Raw genomic sequence first — 19,050 nt, 5'->3', positions numbered from 1 at the left:
GCAGCAATGTCTACATTGTATGTTCGTAATTCTTTAGCGAAAATTGCAGTCTTCCGTTCTAGTCTTTTACCATTGTCACTAAATGTTTCCACATTCCAGCAACAGAGCTGGAGTGGGTGTCGTCTAGCATAATAGATTCTGTTCCTATTCTCGCTAATATGGACAGCCGTCAACCACAGGTTGCCCCCAAATGAAAACAAATGCCCAGTCACAAAAAGCCCCACCGAGCACGCAACTGCCTAAGTATTGTAGCGAAAAGCGATGTTAGGATAGGACTTTTGTCGCCTGTGTGCAGATCAGTTATTACATGTTTCCAGCCTGTCAGACCTACACGCGTCATCACCTTTTCCATCGCAACAAGACTTTTTTTCGTAGACAAATGCCTGAGGAGTATCTGTACAAATATGTTATTACAGAGTTTTAGCTTTGTACGACAGCTAAGTCTCCTCTTCTCGTTAGAAATGTTCAAATCCAGCAACAAGCAAGAGCAAAAAAGTCAGCAACAAGTCAAACTGCAGACCAGCTTAATGCGGGTACTGGTCTTCCGCTTAATGTTTTTTTTTAAATCAGAGATTTGCCTCTCTTAGAGGGGTTGCCTTCACCATAATGGGTTTAATTTTTTTACATACTGTGGAATTTCCACGGCTTCTGCTTGTAATGTAGTAATCTGTTACTAATGTCGACATAATTAAGTAAATAACATTGCTTTTAATTGAAATTCAAATTTTCGATTTTCATTTTTTGTTAATATTCCGAACAAGTAGGATCTTCAATTTACCTAATGCTGTGCTTAATAATACTCTTTATTATATTTCTATGACGTGTAATGTATGATGTCGTCTTAACTGGAGTAAACATGAAAGTTAATTAGGAAGATATGTCCGCTATCTCTACTATTATATGAAAGTCACTTTGGCTGTGTGTGTATGAATTACTTCCTCATAGGTTCCCAAACGGCGTAACCCATCTTTTGCAAATTTCACACAAAGGTAATTTATATGTCTGGCAGTGTTCTTAGATATGTTTTGTATAGTAATTCATTAGATAAGTATTGGACATAATAAAAAAAAAGATCTTAAAAATAATCTTTCTTTTCTTATAGATAAAAACAAAATTTCACACGGGAATATTTTACGTAACGCCGGCCAAGATTTTAAGATCGCCAAGCATAAATGTCAGCTGACGTGATATTGTAAACAAACACAATCGGAATTTGTTGAATCGACATTATTATTATTATTATTATTATTATTATTTATTTATTTATTTATTTTTTTACGAATTAGTCAGCCGGGCAAATTATTCCTCGTAATACAGGGTGACACCTCCCCCCCCAAACGGGCCTCAACTCTAATTAGGCCCCGTTTCTTAGTGTTTTGTCCGAATGAAATGAAACTTTGGTCATAACTAGTTTATTATATTTAAAACATCACATCAAAACACTAGGGTCTTTGGCCTTTTTTTCTCCGTTCTACAGCATATGTTCTAGATGGCCTCCATTTAGCTTTTGTTTCTTTGGGTCACCTTGTATATAATAATCAATCCTCTATTGATTCTATAATAAAACATACGCAACCTGAATAAATTAAAATATCATGTTTAAGGGTATTGCACGACGGGCGGGCAGCTAGTAATTAATAAAAAGAAAATAAAGACGAGTAAAGATTGACCAACCAGCTCAGCTGAAAGGTGGCACAACAATGGAAGCTAATTAGTTTCCAATGTATTCCGATTCGTCCACCTCGTTTTTCTTTCTCGGACAATCATTGACCTTTGATAATAAAAAAAAAAGAAGCGAACTGCTGTTGCCCTTAGCGATCAGCTACGGCTAAAACCGATAAGAATATGAATAAGCGTCTGCCATTTAATATTCCATTGTAAGGTGACCATTTGGATAAACCCGGTGTCAACATCGGACGTAAGTTAAAAGCATGTTAGGTCTATCAACGCTTTCAGTTAACTATAAACGGCACTACTACTACTACTACTACTACTGATGATGATACTAATACTACTACTGCTGCTGCTGCTGCTGATGATGATACTTCTATTTGTTCTACGATATAATTCACATTCACACACTGGTTTCCGTTATGTTAAAGAGCATCTCTCCCCCCCCTCTCTGGCTTTCTTACTCTTTCTATTTTCTCTCTGTGTGTCTCTATTAGAGAATAGAGAAAGAGAGAGGGAGAGGGTGAGAGAGAGAGAGAGAGAGAGAGAGAGAGAGAGAGGTGAATAACGTGGACAGTGGACACGTTTGCAAAAGAAGGGTCAGCTGACCAGATGACGTGGTATCATGTGATGAGGTTAGCTGATTCTTTCTTGGCAGTTGGGTTTTCGGGTGTTGAATAAGACAGACGGCTTTTCAGCTGTCCCCCCCCCTGGGCTGGGGAGGACGCTGACGTGTATCATCAAACAAGCAAGGTTCACCTCCATTCTGTGTCGACCTTTGGAAGGTGAATAAAAACTATAAAACCATTTCATCGTCTTGGAGTGAATTCTTCATCCAACAGGCCAGCTCCCCTCCAAGAGACAATGAAAACCAGAGGAACAACCGACGACACATGAATAAAGGTATGTTAAAAAAATACATGTACACAAAAACACACCCACGAGACATGAACAATAAGGTTAGAAACTAGACGATCACGTACACGAATCTCCTTGACAAAATCTCCTTTATGACAATCCCGAATATATAACATATTCGTTTTGGTGCTCGTGACTAAGTTCACATCATCGATGTGAAGTCGAACCTGTGTTTAAGAAATACGACGTGGAAACAGGTCCTTAAAAGGGAAAGGAGATTTTAAGACAAGAAAAAAAAAAAAAAAAAAAAAAAAAAAAAAAAACTATACAACACAATAAAATGTCTGGAAGAAAAAAAAAAGAGAAAGAACATTATTAGAAAAAAAAGAAGAAATACAAATCAACACACACACAACGATGGTCCGTTAAAACACTAAGTAATAAGGAAAAATAATAGTAAAGAGAAAAAAAAGAAAAGAAAAGAAAAAAAAATTCTGTGAGAAAAACAGTAGAATAACTTGGAAAAAAAAACAGCTATAACGAAAGACAAACTGATAAAATATTGTTAATTTTGAATTAAACAGCAAGTGTAAAACAGAAGGACAGAAAGAAAGAAAAAAAAAAAAGAAAATAGAACATATGACTTGTTAGCTACAACGTGTGTGTCAGAAATGAGCCTGTCACCTTACTAAAAAAAAAAAACATGTCAATCACGAAAGGTTTGTTGTTAATAATAATTTTTGTTGCAATTTTGGACTGCGAAACTTCATGTGCTTTTAGTGAAAAGACAATGATCATGTCCTGTAAAATGATTTTTTTTCTTTTTCGCTGATTGTGCGATTTTTTTCGTAGGAATTTTTTTTTGCTGACGTGGACAAAATTTTGTTGTTTGGATTTTATTTATTGCTAAGATGGGACTTTCTGAATGCTTATAGGATATTTTTGTATTTTTTTCATTTATTTTCTTTATGTAATTGATGTGTTCTAAAATGGTATTGTGCAGGATTTTCTTACTCTGTGACATGTATTTTTTTTTTCGCAGAATGGGGAGGTGGAATCTTGCTTGTGGGGTCTATGGAAAGAAGGATTAATAAAAGAAAAAATGTGTTTTTAATTAATTAAATAGTAATAATAAAATAGGGAGAAAGAAATAAGATTTAAACAGTGTAATAAATGATTTAAAAAAAAAAAAAGTTTCGGAAGAGTCAAAGGTTCAGTCGGTATTAATTTCAATTTTCGAAAAGTAGAATAAATGTTTTATTCGACATGAGTGACGTTTTGACCACATAAGTAAGGGGAAAAAAGGATGAATATAGGGTTAAATAAACTATATGAAGAAATGAAAGAAAAAAGTGGGGCGTGAATGGAATTTAATTTCTGTGGCAAGCATGTTAGAATTTTGGAGAGGTGTTGAATTACATGGGTAGTTATTAATTTCATTATTCTCGGGAAATGATTCGAATTTTATTTTTTTTTATCGTGATTTCTGTTGATTTCGAGTAGAATCAACATGGAGCAAGTTTGAGTACTTCATGTGTGGAAATCCGATGTTTTCCGTGAAGCTATGTGTCTTCAAGGCAGGTTGCGCTTACCGACTTTGGAAAAAAAAAAAGAAAGTTTTTTCTGACATAGCAGTGAACGGAATGTATTCTGTCCAGCGTGAGCGGATCTAGTTGTAATCAACTTCAGGGAGCAAATGAAATGCCCTCTGACATGGTGTAAGGGGCAGAGGGGGTGCAATGGCTGACGTGGCCATTATGTTACGAATCGCTCAAGAGAAGATGAATGAAATATGTATGCAAGTACTTAGGAAAATAAAATGTTACCATATTGTGAATTAAAGGTACCAAAATTAAAAAAAAAACCATGCTGGGTGAATTTAATTGGTATTATTAAATTAAATTATTTTGGAATAGATTTGGTTGGTTTAGTTATATTTTAGGGACGTTTAGCGCGTAGTTGCATTTTTTTTCATGAGAATTACAAGGCGATTAGGCTGTAGAAAGCAGTTTTTTCTGTTGTTTTATTTTTTTTTTATAAGCCACGGTATTGTCACAAATTAGAAAATTTGGCAGGGGAAATACTATTTTAGAGTAATGAGAACCCTGTTAAAACAATACTAGTGGTTCCAGTGAGTTGGAAGATGCCACGTAGGCCCAAGCAACGGCAATAAGTCTTGTCCAACAAAAGTCTGGCGTGCGAGGTCGCGATAATTCCTCAGGGTACGGAGCGACTGGACAGTCGGTACCAAGCCTAATCACGGGGAGATAGAAGAAAGGGAAAGATGCAGATTACGTAAGGGACAAGATAGAGCCTTATTATTTTTTTATTTTTTTAGAGGAATGTGTGAGGGATATCTGGGTTGGAATCTTGGGACTTGCTGGGAATGCGGAAAAATCACAAAGGGAAAACTACTTAGTTAGAAATCGATGGCGCATTAGTTAGGGAGTGATGATTCCGTATCTTGTCGGGTTCCAGGAACTCAAACAGGCTCCGAGTGAATCAGTGTGAAGGCGTATCTTGACTTAGACCAACCAAGGGAGTTAGTAGAAGAGCTTTGTGAAGTCCCGAAGTAGTAGATTGAATAGAACAAAGCTCCAGTAATAGGACCACTCAGAGAAAGACGTCAGGGCATTACAGTAAAGGAAAAAAAACTGGGACTTAGGCCTATGCTGAAAGTCGAGAACGCGAGTGGGATGGTTGGGTCGGTAGAGCATCAGACTTTTAATCTGAGGGTCTGGGGTTCGAGTCCCCATGCGATAAAGCTACCACCAACATGGAGCATCCGACGTTCTGGTCGTAATTGCGATATGCTGGCCCCATTTCGAAAAAGTGATCGAAAATGGAGTCTCCATTTGTTTGGCCAAGTGGTCCAAATAAAGAGCAGAGTCAGTGGAAAATATCCAACAATGCGACCGCCTAGACAAGATGTATATCTGCAAAGCTGTATCTTTGTCTAACTTGGAAGCAAGTTAATGTCTAGGAGGGACTTTTGAGAAGCAGCAGAAGGGTTGATAGTGTTGTAGAAGAGTACTGGTGCCTGATCTTTCTTGGAAAAGGGGTGAGTCCGGAAAGTGAAAAAATAAAGATGTACTTCGGACATAATTATTTTTTTTAGTGAGTTAGTTATTAAAAATGTATGGCTTGCCATACATTTTGATAAAAAAGGGGTGGAGGAATGTTAAAGAGCATCTCTCCCCCCTCTCTGGCTTTCTTACTCTTTCTATTTTCTCTCTGTGTGTCTCTATTAGAGAATAGAGAAAGAGAGAGGGAGAGGGAGGGAGAGAGAGAGAGAGAGAGAGAGAGAGAGGTGAATAACGTGGACAGTGGACACGTTTGCAAAAGAAGGGTCAGCTGACCAGATGACGTGGTATCATGTGATGAGGTTAGCTGATTCTTTCTTGGCAGTTGGGTTTTCGGGTGTTGAATAAGACAGACGGCTTTTCAGCTGTCCCCCCCCCTGGGCTGGGGAGGACGCTGACGTGTATCATCAAACAAGCAAGGTTCACCTCCATTCTGTGTCGACCTTTGGAAGGTGAATAAAAACTATAAAACCATTTCATCGTCTTGGAGTGAATTCTTCATCCAACAGGCCAGCTCCCCTCCAAGAGACAATGAAAACCAGAGGAACAACCGACGACACATGAATAAAGGTATGTTAAAAAAATACATGTACACAAAAACACACCCACGAAGACATGAACAATAAGGTTAGAAACTAGACGATCACGTACACGAATCTCCTTGACAAAATCTCCTTTATGACAATCCCGAATATATAACAGTTAGATCACCGAAGTTAAGCAACGTTAAACCGTGTAAGTGCTAAAATGGACTACCGTTTGGGAATTCCAGGTGCCGTATGTGCTTTTTGCTTGTCTCGCCATGGTTTTCAGTCGTCTAGCACCTCTTGCCACTTGACACGAGCAGTGCTGACTCAGGAGAGGCGTGGTTGGAGATGGCTCAACCCTTGGCCAACAATTATACTACGCATAGATACTCTTACAGGGGGTACCCATTGTCTCGTAAGACTGAACGGGGGCATCACTACTACTTATTGTGATGATGATGATGATGATGATGATGGAAGAAGTAGAATATGTGAATGACACAAAAAGATAAAGATTGGAAGAATACATAATTCAGAACACACAAAGGCTAGTCACTGCAGCAAGAGAGACAAAATGGACAATACAAGTAACTGCAGAAAACGAGAAACAAGACGGTAAAATAAAAGCGGAAAGAGAAATAGCTACGCGGACGATTCATGAGGATGACAAGAGAAGAGATGCCCCCCCTCCCTAAAAAAAAACTTGGACATGGCTAAGAAAAGGCAACCTGCATAGCGAAACGGAATCACTAATAAAAGTCGCATGAGTAATTCGATTAGAACTGATTGTATAAAAACTAACAAAAATAAATCTCATAAAAACAAATGTAGATTCTGTGGACAAAGAGACAAAACAGTAAGTCACAATGTAGCAAACTAACCATAAAAATACAAGAACAAACCTGTGGAAAAGGTACTGTGAAGACGCAGACAAATAATATAGATACAATCCGAAGACGTTCCTAGAAAACGGAAATCACAAAATCCTCTACGACAGATAAACGTATCTAAACAACAGTTAACAAGAAGGAGGATTGTTTCCAGTCGAAGGTCAGGAAGACAGATTGTTCTATTTCTGCTGTGTTTAAAATAATAACAACGCAGTTATATATGATAAAATATAATCACATATTTTATTGTTAGTTATGTATGGTTGGTTGTTAGGAAGGACATGCACGCGCGGGAATTTGATATGTTGATTCTTCTTGGGGCCCAAATCGTACGACCAACAACAATACCCATTTCAGTTGTTGTTATTATATAATCGTTTGTGAATACCCGACTCCTCTTTTAGGACGAGATTGTCATTGTAGCTACACCCCCAAAGGATTTTATTCGGCCATTGACGTTTCACTGAATAGATCTGACTTTGATTACTCCTGCGTGATCTTTTGCCGACAATGACCTTTAAGCATCATATTTTAACATCTTTTTGACAATTGATCAAGTTTGTTGTTTTTCAAAGTGGGTGTTTGTACCAAGTTCATAATTTTTATTCAAATACCCTTTGGTACATTTGATAATTATTTTTCTGCTTTTTGCATTTGGCCAGGTGCACGCTTTTCTTAAATATCTTCGATAAAACATATGTATCAATTTCTCGGTTCACAGGGTCTAAGCATTAAGAATATGTCAAGTTCATAATTTTTATTCAAATGATTTTTTGGTACATTTGATAATTATTTTGTTGTTTCTTACATTTGGCGCCGGGCGCTTTTGGCAAAGTTATTTCTCGGTACACATGTCTTAGATATTTAATAAGATAAACAAAGCAAATACACGGGCATCGCCAAAGAATGCAAATGAATATTGATTATGAAGAAATTCAATGTAATACGAATAATCTTAGAAACACTGTGAACAGTTCTCTAAAAAAACTGGAAAAAAAACAGAACTTTAAATCTAAGGAAAAACTGAAGGCATAAGACGGACAACAATGATGAAAACAGCTGAAATCTGACGGAAAATCCTCGAATCTGGAAACCAACCAACGTAAAGTATGAACGCTACCGAGTCATACGGAAGTTTCAATAAATAAAAAAATAAAATAAAAATAGAAAGAACATCACCGCATGAACCGGAGTAACTGAGACTTCGAGAAAATTTATAAACTGTATCAATTCAAAATTAAAAAAAAAATCTTTAAAAAAAAATCGTGAAGGGCTAAGAATAATGACAAAACGAGAGGTGGTAGCACTAACAAGGCCTCCACTGGAAGGATGTCGAGAAGCCTCTCGATGCGTGTAACTTTACAACTGAATTTTACCAAGTAGTCTATCAGCTGCGCCACTATCCACTATTTTCGATATAGTGTTTATTGATTTGTAATGTTTCAGCTTCAAACAGAATTTTTATTGGTTTCTCATACTTCAGTTTGAAATAATATTTTTATCTTTTTTAATGTTTGAGATGAGGAATGACAATTTGGATTACTCTACTATTTTTATCTTGAGTGATATTTTCATAATGTTTCGATCGATGTCATTTCCGACCTTCTTCAGATGTATATTTTATTCTTACATGGGAGTCACCACCTATCCAGGCCACTCGAGGATAATGATCGATAGTGCTGGAAATGGATAGAATTTGATTATTTAAAAGGACGGTTCAACAAGAACCTGTTTGCATTGAACTTGAAAATGTTGTGAGTTGGAAAGCAGCCCCACAGTATAGAGTTCCGCAGACGAGTTGGTCTGGAATAGAAACTTTGTTCGTGGAATTTGCATTTAGTTTTAGGCAGAGAGAGAGAGAGAGAGAGAGAGAGAGAGAGAGCGAGGGGGGGGGGAGAGTAAAAGAAATTGATGACAGTGGTTCATTTTCTTTTATGACATTTCCACACCCAGAAAAGTGCTAAACATATTTTTCTGTAATATTGATACAGAAAATGACACTAGTGATTAAGTAAAGTTCTATTCGCAATAACCATACGATGAATCGTCCGTTGGGCGGCTTCTTGCTATTCTTTTTCTTTTTTTCCTTTTCTTGAATAAAATAAGTATCTTCTTGATAACGGGTCGAGCGAACAATGAACGTAATTTTCCCGCGGAAAAACAGACGTGGATAAGTTGTTATTTTTCTATTACGATTGTCGAGATTTGTTTAGAAAAATATCCATACATTACTTTCTTCTCTTATTGATTATAGCAATTACGGCAAGTCTTTTGTAGTTGACACAAAAGAAAATAAACGACTGTTACATTTCTCAGGATGGAAACATATTACAACAGACCTAACACACAACAATAATTCATATGATAAACTTCACATACAAAAAATAAGCTATATAATAAAAGTGATACAGAACAATAGGTATAGGATGAAATAATATACAATAGTAGATAATATAAAAATAGTATACAACAATAGCTAATATGATAAATTAAATAATATACTATAATAGATAACATGACAAATAGAATACAACAATAGGTAATATGAAAAATAATAGACAAAAATAGATAATATGAAAAATAATAGACAAAAATAGATAATATGAAAAATAATAGACAAAAATAGATAATATGAAAAATAATATACGACAATAGGTAATATGAAATACAATATACAACAATAGCTAATATGATAAATTAAATAACATAAAACAATAGATAATATGAAAAATAGTATACACCAATAGCTAATATGATAAAAATAAAATACAATAATAGATAATATAGAAAATTGGTATACAACAGTAGATGATATGAAAAATAGTATACAACAATAGATAATACGATGAATTAAATAAAGTACAACAATATATAATATAAAATATAACATACAACAAATATAGAAAATTGGTATACTACGATAGATAATATTTAAACTAAAATACAACAATATATAAATACGATAAATTAAATGACACACAACAATCAATTATATGAAAAATAGTATACAACAATAGATAATACGATAAATTAAATAAAGTACAACAATATATAATATAAAATATAACATACAACAAATATAGAAAATTGGTATACTATGATAGATAATATTAAAACTAAAATACAACAATATATAATACGATAAATTAAATGACACACAACAATCAATAATATAAAAAATAGTATGCAACAATAGCACATATAATAAAATAATATAAAAAATTGATAATATAAAAATAGTGATAATACTAACAGGTTATATGATAATAACAACATACAACAGTAATTTATATGAAAGAAATAATATAAAACAATAAGTTATATGATGAGAATAATATACAACAATCGTTTATATAATAAAAATAATATATTACAATAAATTAGATGATGAAAGTAATATATAAGAATGCATAACAATATTTTATTCGATAAACACAATATACAATAGTTGATATAATACCTTATAATGGATTATATGGTAAAAAATATACAACACTGAATTGTACGATAAAATAATGTATAACAGTACAATAAAAATAGTGTACACATAATTTTCTTCGATAAAACATGTGTATCAATAGTTGATATAATATGAAAAATATACCGCAATAAGTTATATGATGAAAATATTCATCAATTGTTCGTATGACAATAATATACAATAAATAGTTATATGATAAAATAATATAAAATAATCTATATCATAAAATAATATACACTATAGTTTAAATGATAAAATAATACACAATATTAGATAATGAGGTAGACTATAGTTCATATGATAAAATAACATATTATGATGAGTTATTGACAACATTAATATTCAAAATGGGTTGATACGAAAAAATAATAAAGTATAGTTGATAGTATAATCTATATATCTATAAAAGTGAAAATGTGTGTGTGTGTGTGTGTGTGTGCGTGTGCGTGTGTGTGTGTGTGTGTCTGTGTACATTTTCCCTACCAAATAACTCTGTCAATTTTCGGTCTAGAGACTCAAGATTTGAGATAAGAAGTATTGAGTTTTGGGAAAATTTTTAATCGGTTTTCAGCCAGAAATTTAGCTGTCAACAGGTCAAAGTTCAACGATTTGACCTTTTAAAACTCACCAAACTTCCCCACGAATTTTGCGTCTAAACACTTGAAATTTAAAATGTAGGTTACTTGGACATGGATCAAACTTTTTAATTTGATTTGAGCCCCCCAAAAATAAATTTTAAGGGGTCAAATTTGGGGTCAAAGTAAAAAAAATTGACCTCTGCGGTCTCTACCAAATTACTCAGACAATTTCTGGTCTAAACATTTGAAATTTTACATAAAGCATATTCAGAGATAGGGCAAGCTTTTTGATTGGTTGAGGTCGAAAATTTGAGTTGCCAAGGTGTCAAAGATTTGACTTTTGCCGTGTCTAGCAAACTACTTAGCCAATTTTGGGTCTAAACATTTGAACTTTATACCTAACAGGTACTCAGACATGCGGCAAGCATTTAAATCCGTTTTGGGGTGAAAATGTGGCTGCCAAAAGGTCAAAGTTGAAAGATTTTGAAGTTTCCACCAAACTCCTACACCAATTTTGGACCTAAAGACTTGAAATTTTAGATGTAGGTAATGTGGACATGGGTGAACCTTTGTATTTTTATTTGAGACCAAAATAATAAATGTAAAAGGGTCAAACTTGGGGTCAATGTTGAAAAAAGTTGACCCCTGCGGTCTCTACGAAATTACGCAGACAAATTTTGGTTTAAACATTTGAAATCTTACATAAAGTGTATTCACACGTATGGCAAGTTATTAACAGTACATAGGGACCGAGCAAAGTAAAATTGTAAAATAATAAAGATAATATAAAAATATGAAGCACTATTTTATATAGTAATAATATCTGGAGATAATTTATACGATAAGATAATATACACAATATTTTATGTGATAAAAATGATATACAACAATATATATTTGAAAAATGTGCAATTGTTTATATGGTAATGATATAAGAAAATAATTTATCTGAAAAAATGTATTACAATATCTATATGATAAAAAAAATGCGAATAATATGGGGGTAGCACCCCTGCATATACTAACGATAGACTATTCCTGTCTTTCCGTCAAGCAGCTTCTGTTTTCCAGTCTGTCTTGACCCCAAAACTCATATATAAACGAATCAAATATCAAACGAGGATCTACGTCATGATAGCGGCATTCATCTCAGGTGTGTTGAACCGGCTTCCTTCAAAGGAGGAAGTGTTAAGGTTATATTAAATTTACAACCTGTCCTCACTCGCATGTATATCCCGGTCAGGGGAAATGACGACATAAGGTTTTTGCAATTCTTTATGTTTTTTTATTAGAGAGTCACCACTTATCAAGGCCCGAAGGCTATTAGAGGATATGGGTTAATGAATGTAAGGTTGTAGTGTAGTACTCGTTCATGGTGTAAGTTGGGTAGAATTTCATTATTTATGGGGACGGCTCAATAAGAACTTGTTTACATTGGACTTGCACGGTACCATATTTTAGTCGGCCGGGAAGCATGTCAGTAGAACAGTAATGAGAGGCAGATGACTGATCTCCGAAATTTTTAAATAAGGGGCAGATAAATGAAATCATCCACGGTGTTTGCATAAACGTTTAAACAGCTTTGTAAGGTTGGGAGCTAGTTCCGGTTGAAGTTTTTTAAAAACATTATGAATGTTATCGGGGTCTACTGCTTTATTGGAATCTAGGTCTTTGATAAACTTGACAACATCCCATACGGATATTTGTATGCTACATAGCGTGTTTTCATTCATAGGACGAAATACAAGGGGTAGGTGGCTATCGTAGCAAAGAATAGAATTTGCTGCAAAGTTTTTGGCAAAGAGTTTTGCTTTGTCAGATATTGACGAAATTACTACAGGTTCATTGATGATAGTTAGGAGAGGGGACACGCCTCTGTTCATGACCCTGTTTGTTATTCGTAAAAACCGGTGGGAACCAAGCTGCTGCTCAGCTACTTTAAACTTAACGTACAGGGCACACAGATCTCTTGAATTCTTTATTACTCTTTTACAGAGGTTGCTAGCAGTTTTAAAGGTTACTTTAGTTTTATAACATTTATTTCGTTAAAAGCAATGGAAATAGTGGTTGCTTTGTGCAATGTGCAGTCAGCACCAAGCCTAATCAGGGTTTAACCGGCATCCTCCGAATGATGAAGTTTCACGGGCGTATGAAATTCACAAGCGGTCCCCAGTCGCATGTTTATCCCCGTTAGGGGAGATGACGAGGTTAGGTTTTTGCAACTTTTTGCAGGGAGGTGTCGACGTCCTCCTACATACAGCACCTGGACTTCCCAAATTGGTCACCCATTCTAGTAATGACCAGGCTCAACGTTGCTTAACTTCGGTGATCTGACGGGAACCGGTGTGTCAACGTGATTATGCCGTGCAATGGAAGCAGCACATGCTGGAGTGAACCAATGCTGTTAGGATGTCGATGTCCTCCTACATAAAGCGCCTGGTATTGATAAATGCTCACCCACCTGGTAATGACCACGCTCTATGTTGCTTAACTTCGGTGATCTAACGATAACCGGTGTGTCAACGTGATTAAAACAACGATCCATATAGCGAACTAAATGAAATAACACCATTGTTCAAACCAGAAGGTTAAGATGCATTGGAAATATGAAGAATCAAGACTAGACCGCGCATGTATGTAAAAAATAATTGATTTGTACATTAATTTATTTGTTTTTGATCGCTTACTAGCGATAACGCACATGTGCGCAAGTACGCATTTATATCAAAGTAAATAATACAATAGAAAATCGTGAAATGTATAAGATACTAATGTACAGGCATAAAAGTATTTTTGTCATGGCTAACTGCCACCCAACAGTCTACTGTGTTATACGTAAATGACATTAACAACCTTCGAAACTGCTTTCAATAAAAGGAGGATTGTAGTTTTGTACCTGTTTTACATGAAAATCATATCAAGCGTTCATGTCACGTCTGGTTTCGCGAACGGCTAAAACATGTAAATAAATACATAAACGGATAAATAACCAAAATAATGGCGTTGTTCTTTAAGCGACTTAAGGGCTGTGTAATCAAATCTCAACCTTCGCTTGTCTTCAGTGAATGGCGTCTGTCGACAGCGGAGGACGTGCAAAGTGGGACTGACAATCGCAATGAGCGGGTTGACATAATCACTGGTTTGTTTTACATCCAAAATGGCGGTGATTTGGCGGCAGACAAACACAACGGCGGAGTAAAGAAAGGGGGAGTGGTTGGCGCGAAAATGTGGGACATGATAATTATAGCTTGCCACTCATCAACTCGCTCGATAACATTGGCAAGTACCGGACTGACGACTTGAATCGACTTTAAACACTAAACAATAATGGCTTCCCTTTGAGATTGACTGACGTTTTTTTCAACTCTGGTTCTAAAAGTCATTTGCATAATCGTACAACCGCTTTTTGATTCCGATTCGAAATATCTACCAATTTTTCATTGCTTTCTTCTGTTTCTAGTATCATTATTATTATTGTTGTTATTATTATTAATCTTGTTGTTGTTGTTATTATTATTATTGTTGTTGTTGTTGTTTTTCACACTAGCTATTGTCAGTGAGTAATTACCGATGATAAACTGTGCAGGCACTTCTAGTGAGTTGATAATAATAATATTAATGATAATCCATATACTAATACGGTAGCGTGTGTGTTCTTTTGTGTATCACACTTACATCCGGGTCATTTAATTACTGTGTTCTTCTATTTCTTGTCATAAATAATTTTACCAAGAATTCTTCATAAGTTTTGGTGTCGGTTTCGACTATAGCTGATGGCACTTAAACCATCTATTTTTTTATAATTAATTTTATCAAGAATTCTTTCTTTGGTTTCGGTTTCGATTATGACTGAAAGAACTCAAGTTATATATATATATATATATATATATATATATATATATATATATATATATATATATATATATATATATTCCATAAGTTTTTATTTCGGTTTCGATTGAAGCTGAAGTACCTAAGTCATATGGATATAATCGCAACTTTATAATGTATAAAAATCGGTCGAACATCAACTCTAAAATAATATATACGAAATCTGCAAGAATTAAAATATCATATTTAAGCATACTTTATGACCGGGCTTTGCCGGGCGTTCGTGCTAGCTTAGATAAATACTTTTGCAATTTTAACATAAAAGCTACATCCCTCGGGACAAGATCAAAGTGTAGTATCTGTTCTTCAGATGCTGCACTTAAGATAATTTGTACCAGTCAATGGAGGGGAAACCCTCTATACTGGGACAATTATTATTTTTGGTAACCAGAGTGCCCCCTTTTTGCCTACTTTTAGGGGAGCTGGTTTTTACCTCACATTAAAAACGGCCTTGTGCCTAATTTGCTCAGTGGGGGAGCAAATAAATACCATCTGTTCTTCAGATGCTGCACTTCTATTTCTTGTTCTCTTTCGGTGGAGGAGAAATCCTTCACGACTGAGACAATTTTTATTTTTGTACCTTTTCTCCACGTTAAAAAACGACCCTGGTGTCTAACTCTGTCCAGTGGGGAGGCATAGTAAATAGGTACAATAATATCAGAGCGTCTCCATTTACACTGAACATGTACACAATGCCAACATCAATATATTACATACGAATGAGCCCCCTGTGGAATTTCAACAGGCCCTGCTAGTAATAACGATTACATTAATAATGATAATGCTAATAATAATAATGATAATAATAATGATAATAATAACACTAGTGTAAATAATAATGATGATAATAATAATGATAATAATGATAATGATAATAATAATGATAATGATAATAATGATAATAATAATGATAATAATGATAATAATAATGATAATAATGATAATAATAATGATGATAATGATGATAGCAATAATGATAATAATGATAATGATAATAATAATAATAATAATGATAACAATGATAATAATAATAATAATAACAACAATAATAATGATAATAATAGTGCAAATGATAATGATGATAATAATAATAATACAAGTAAATGATAAGCTGTATTCAAAGAACGAAGACCAATTGAGTATGGTTGTGAATACATTTCAAATGTTCGTTATTGGCATGAAGATTATGCTGCTCTGAAATTGAAAAGAGAAAAAAAAAGGATATAATTACTTAGGGATTGTGCAATTTGATTAAAAAAAAAAGATGCTGAAATGATGGAAATAATAATAATAATAAAACAAACAACAACAACAACAAAACAAAAAACAAGTGCGATTGGTTTTTAGGTCAAGATTCAATGAAAAAAAAAATGGAAATATCTCGGCATTGATTCCGGTCGTCTTGCACTTACATATACTTGCAACTGAAATTAAAAGTGCCGACTCAGGAGAGGTGCGGTTGAAGATTGTGCAACACTTGCCACAATAATTTCACATACCGGCAACCTTTCAGTGGATATCAATAATCTGACAAGACTGAACGGAGCCATTTATTATTATCATTTACTCATCACTAGAAGTTTCCCAGTTAGTGATTGCCCACAGACAATAACTGGTGCTATCCTCTAGTTTGAGTGACAACAAGTTTCACCAGATTTTTACAACTCTCTACCTCATTCGATAACTTTTGCGAATGAATTTGCATAATTTCAACAACCGTTTGCCAGTGATATCTCGCTGGCAAAAATCATTGGTCTTCAGTGGAATTTGAGTAGGAATGTACGAGTATTCTTCTCATTCATCAAGGGGAGATAAAGTTAATGCTTTATCTCCTTGGTCTTTTCATCCTCTTTGACTCTTCACGCCTAGTTTGTAGTATCAGCTGAAATTAAAGCCGTTATCATTTGGAAGGGGACAGTGTATAAGAATTTTTTTTACAATTTCAGAATCCTGCGGTTGACGTAGTGTTCCTTCATTTTTTACTTCTATTATAGTTTCCATGTGGCTGGTTAATGTTTATAGTTTATATAAGTGGGTTTCTGCATTCGAGGGTTTTTCTGAAAATTTTGGCTGTTTTCAGCTTTACGTCTGCTTTATAGTCTCGGACTTACAGTTGATTCCAATGGCTTTTACCCATTTTTTCATTTTATTTCACGACTGTTCTTAGTGCTCCTACAATTTTTGGTCTTATATTGATTTTCTTCATATTCCATATTCCTTTCAGTTTCAAGATTCGCATGATTATTATTATTATTATTATTATTATTATTATTATTATTATTATTATTATTATTATTATTATTATCATTATTATCATTATTATTATTATTATTATCATTATTATTATTATTATTATTATTATCATTATTATCATTATTATTATTATTATTATTATTATTATTATTATTATTATCATCGTCGTCGTCGTCGTCATCATCATCATCATCATCATCATCATCATTATTATTATTATCATCATTATTATTATTACTATTACTATTACTATTACTATTACCATTATTATTATTATTATTATTATTATTATTATTATTATTATTATTATTATTATTCTTCTTCTTCTTCTTCTTCTTATTATTATTATTATTCTTATTATTATTATGATTATGATTATGATTATGATTATTATTATTATTATTATTATGATTATGATTATTATTATTATTATTATTATTATTATTATTTGCTCACTAGGAGTAGTCACAGAAGCCATCATTAAAAATTGCTTTTTGAGAACAACTTGTTGTGTTCCTTGTAGTTTGAATGATTACAAGTCTCTGCAGACTCCCAATACTATCCATCTTTTTCGAGAATCTTTGTAAAAGAATTTGCGTTATTGCAACAGCCGTTTGCTATTGATTTCATTAGTCTTCACTAGAATTTAGGCGGCAATAAGCCTCCCCAGAGTCCCAGTCCTCTTTGCACTCATCCAGCGGAGGTCTTGCTAGTGCTTTCTCCCCTCGGCCTTTTCATCCTTCTTGACCCTCATTATTTGGTGTGGTTCCCGTTTATGGTGACACTCACAAAAACGGGGAGCGGTATCTTACACTTATACAGTTTCAGTTTTCATGATTTCATGTGGTGTTTCTTTGTGTTTTGCATCTGTGTCCAGTTTGTGTGTGTAGTTCATGTGTGATGTTGGTCTCCACATTCAAGGGTTTCCCTTAATATTTCTGCAGTTTTCATTATTGAAATTCGTTGTATTTTCTCTGCCATCCTAATCCCTCCCATTCTTTTAAAAAAGCTTTTCGGTATCGGTCCTAGAGCTCCTACTATGAGTGGTGTTATCTTTACTTTCTTCATTTTCCAGACCTCTTTGAGTTTCCTGTATTATTATTATTATTATTATTATTATTATTATTATTATTATTATTCATTAGCAGTTTTCACACAGGCTATCATCAAATAATTCTCTTTGAGAAAAACCTGTGGCGTTCCCTGACAACAAGTCCCCCAGATTTCCAGTACTTACCACCTCTTTCGATAACCTTTGCAAATTAGTTTGTGTCATCACAATAGCCGTTTACCATTGACTACTCGTTGGACTTTATTAGAATTTCTGTGGCATAAATCTCCCTAACGTCCCATTCTCCTTCGCACTCATCCAATAGAGGTATGATTAGTGGTTTCTCGCCTCGTCTTTCTATCCTCTTTGACTCTCGTCGATTATGTGGCGTAGCGCCAATTTGCAACGACTCTGCAATTTCAAAAAATGCATAGTAAATAATAAATACTTATAATATCGTGATGAATTTAATTATATGTATAAATTTTCTGGGGAAGACAATGGAAGTGGTATCGAAATTCTAAGTTTCCACCTAAAGTGAACCTCCTTCAAATCTTCATATATACCCATTTTAATTAATGAGACCAGAGAATGCCTGACATTATCTGAGATTGAATAAGGATCAATAATTATTCCAATACTTGTAATATAATAGAAATCGATGAAATCACCCATTTTTCAATCGAATCGATTGATTTCCTGTTCTACCCGCGAGATCCATTGCAGTGCGCCGGAAGGAAGTTACACATACCCTTCTGCAGTGACCT

General features: G+C 34.2%; 1 pseudogene; it reads right to left on the bottom strand.

Annotated features, from left to right (window-relative positions):
• Nucleotides 1-13,339: 13,339 nt before the first annotated feature.
• On the bottom strand, nucleotides 13,340-13,458 carry LOC145261352 (5S ribosomal RNA; annotated as a pseudogene).
• Nucleotides 13,459-19,050: the final 5,592 nt, after the last annotated feature.

The sequence above is a fragment of the Euprymna scolopes genome, chromosome 37 (genome assembly GCF_053919585.1).
Source record: "Euprymna scolopes isolate OS-2025 chromosome 37, ASM5391958v1, whole genome shotgun sequence".
Classification (NCBI taxonomy): domain Eukaryota; kingdom Metazoa; phylum Mollusca; class Cephalopoda; order Sepiida; family Sepiolidae; genus Euprymna; species Euprymna scolopes.
Note: the sequence above shows the minus strand (reverse complement) of the source record. Positions and strands in the feature narration are given on the sequence as shown.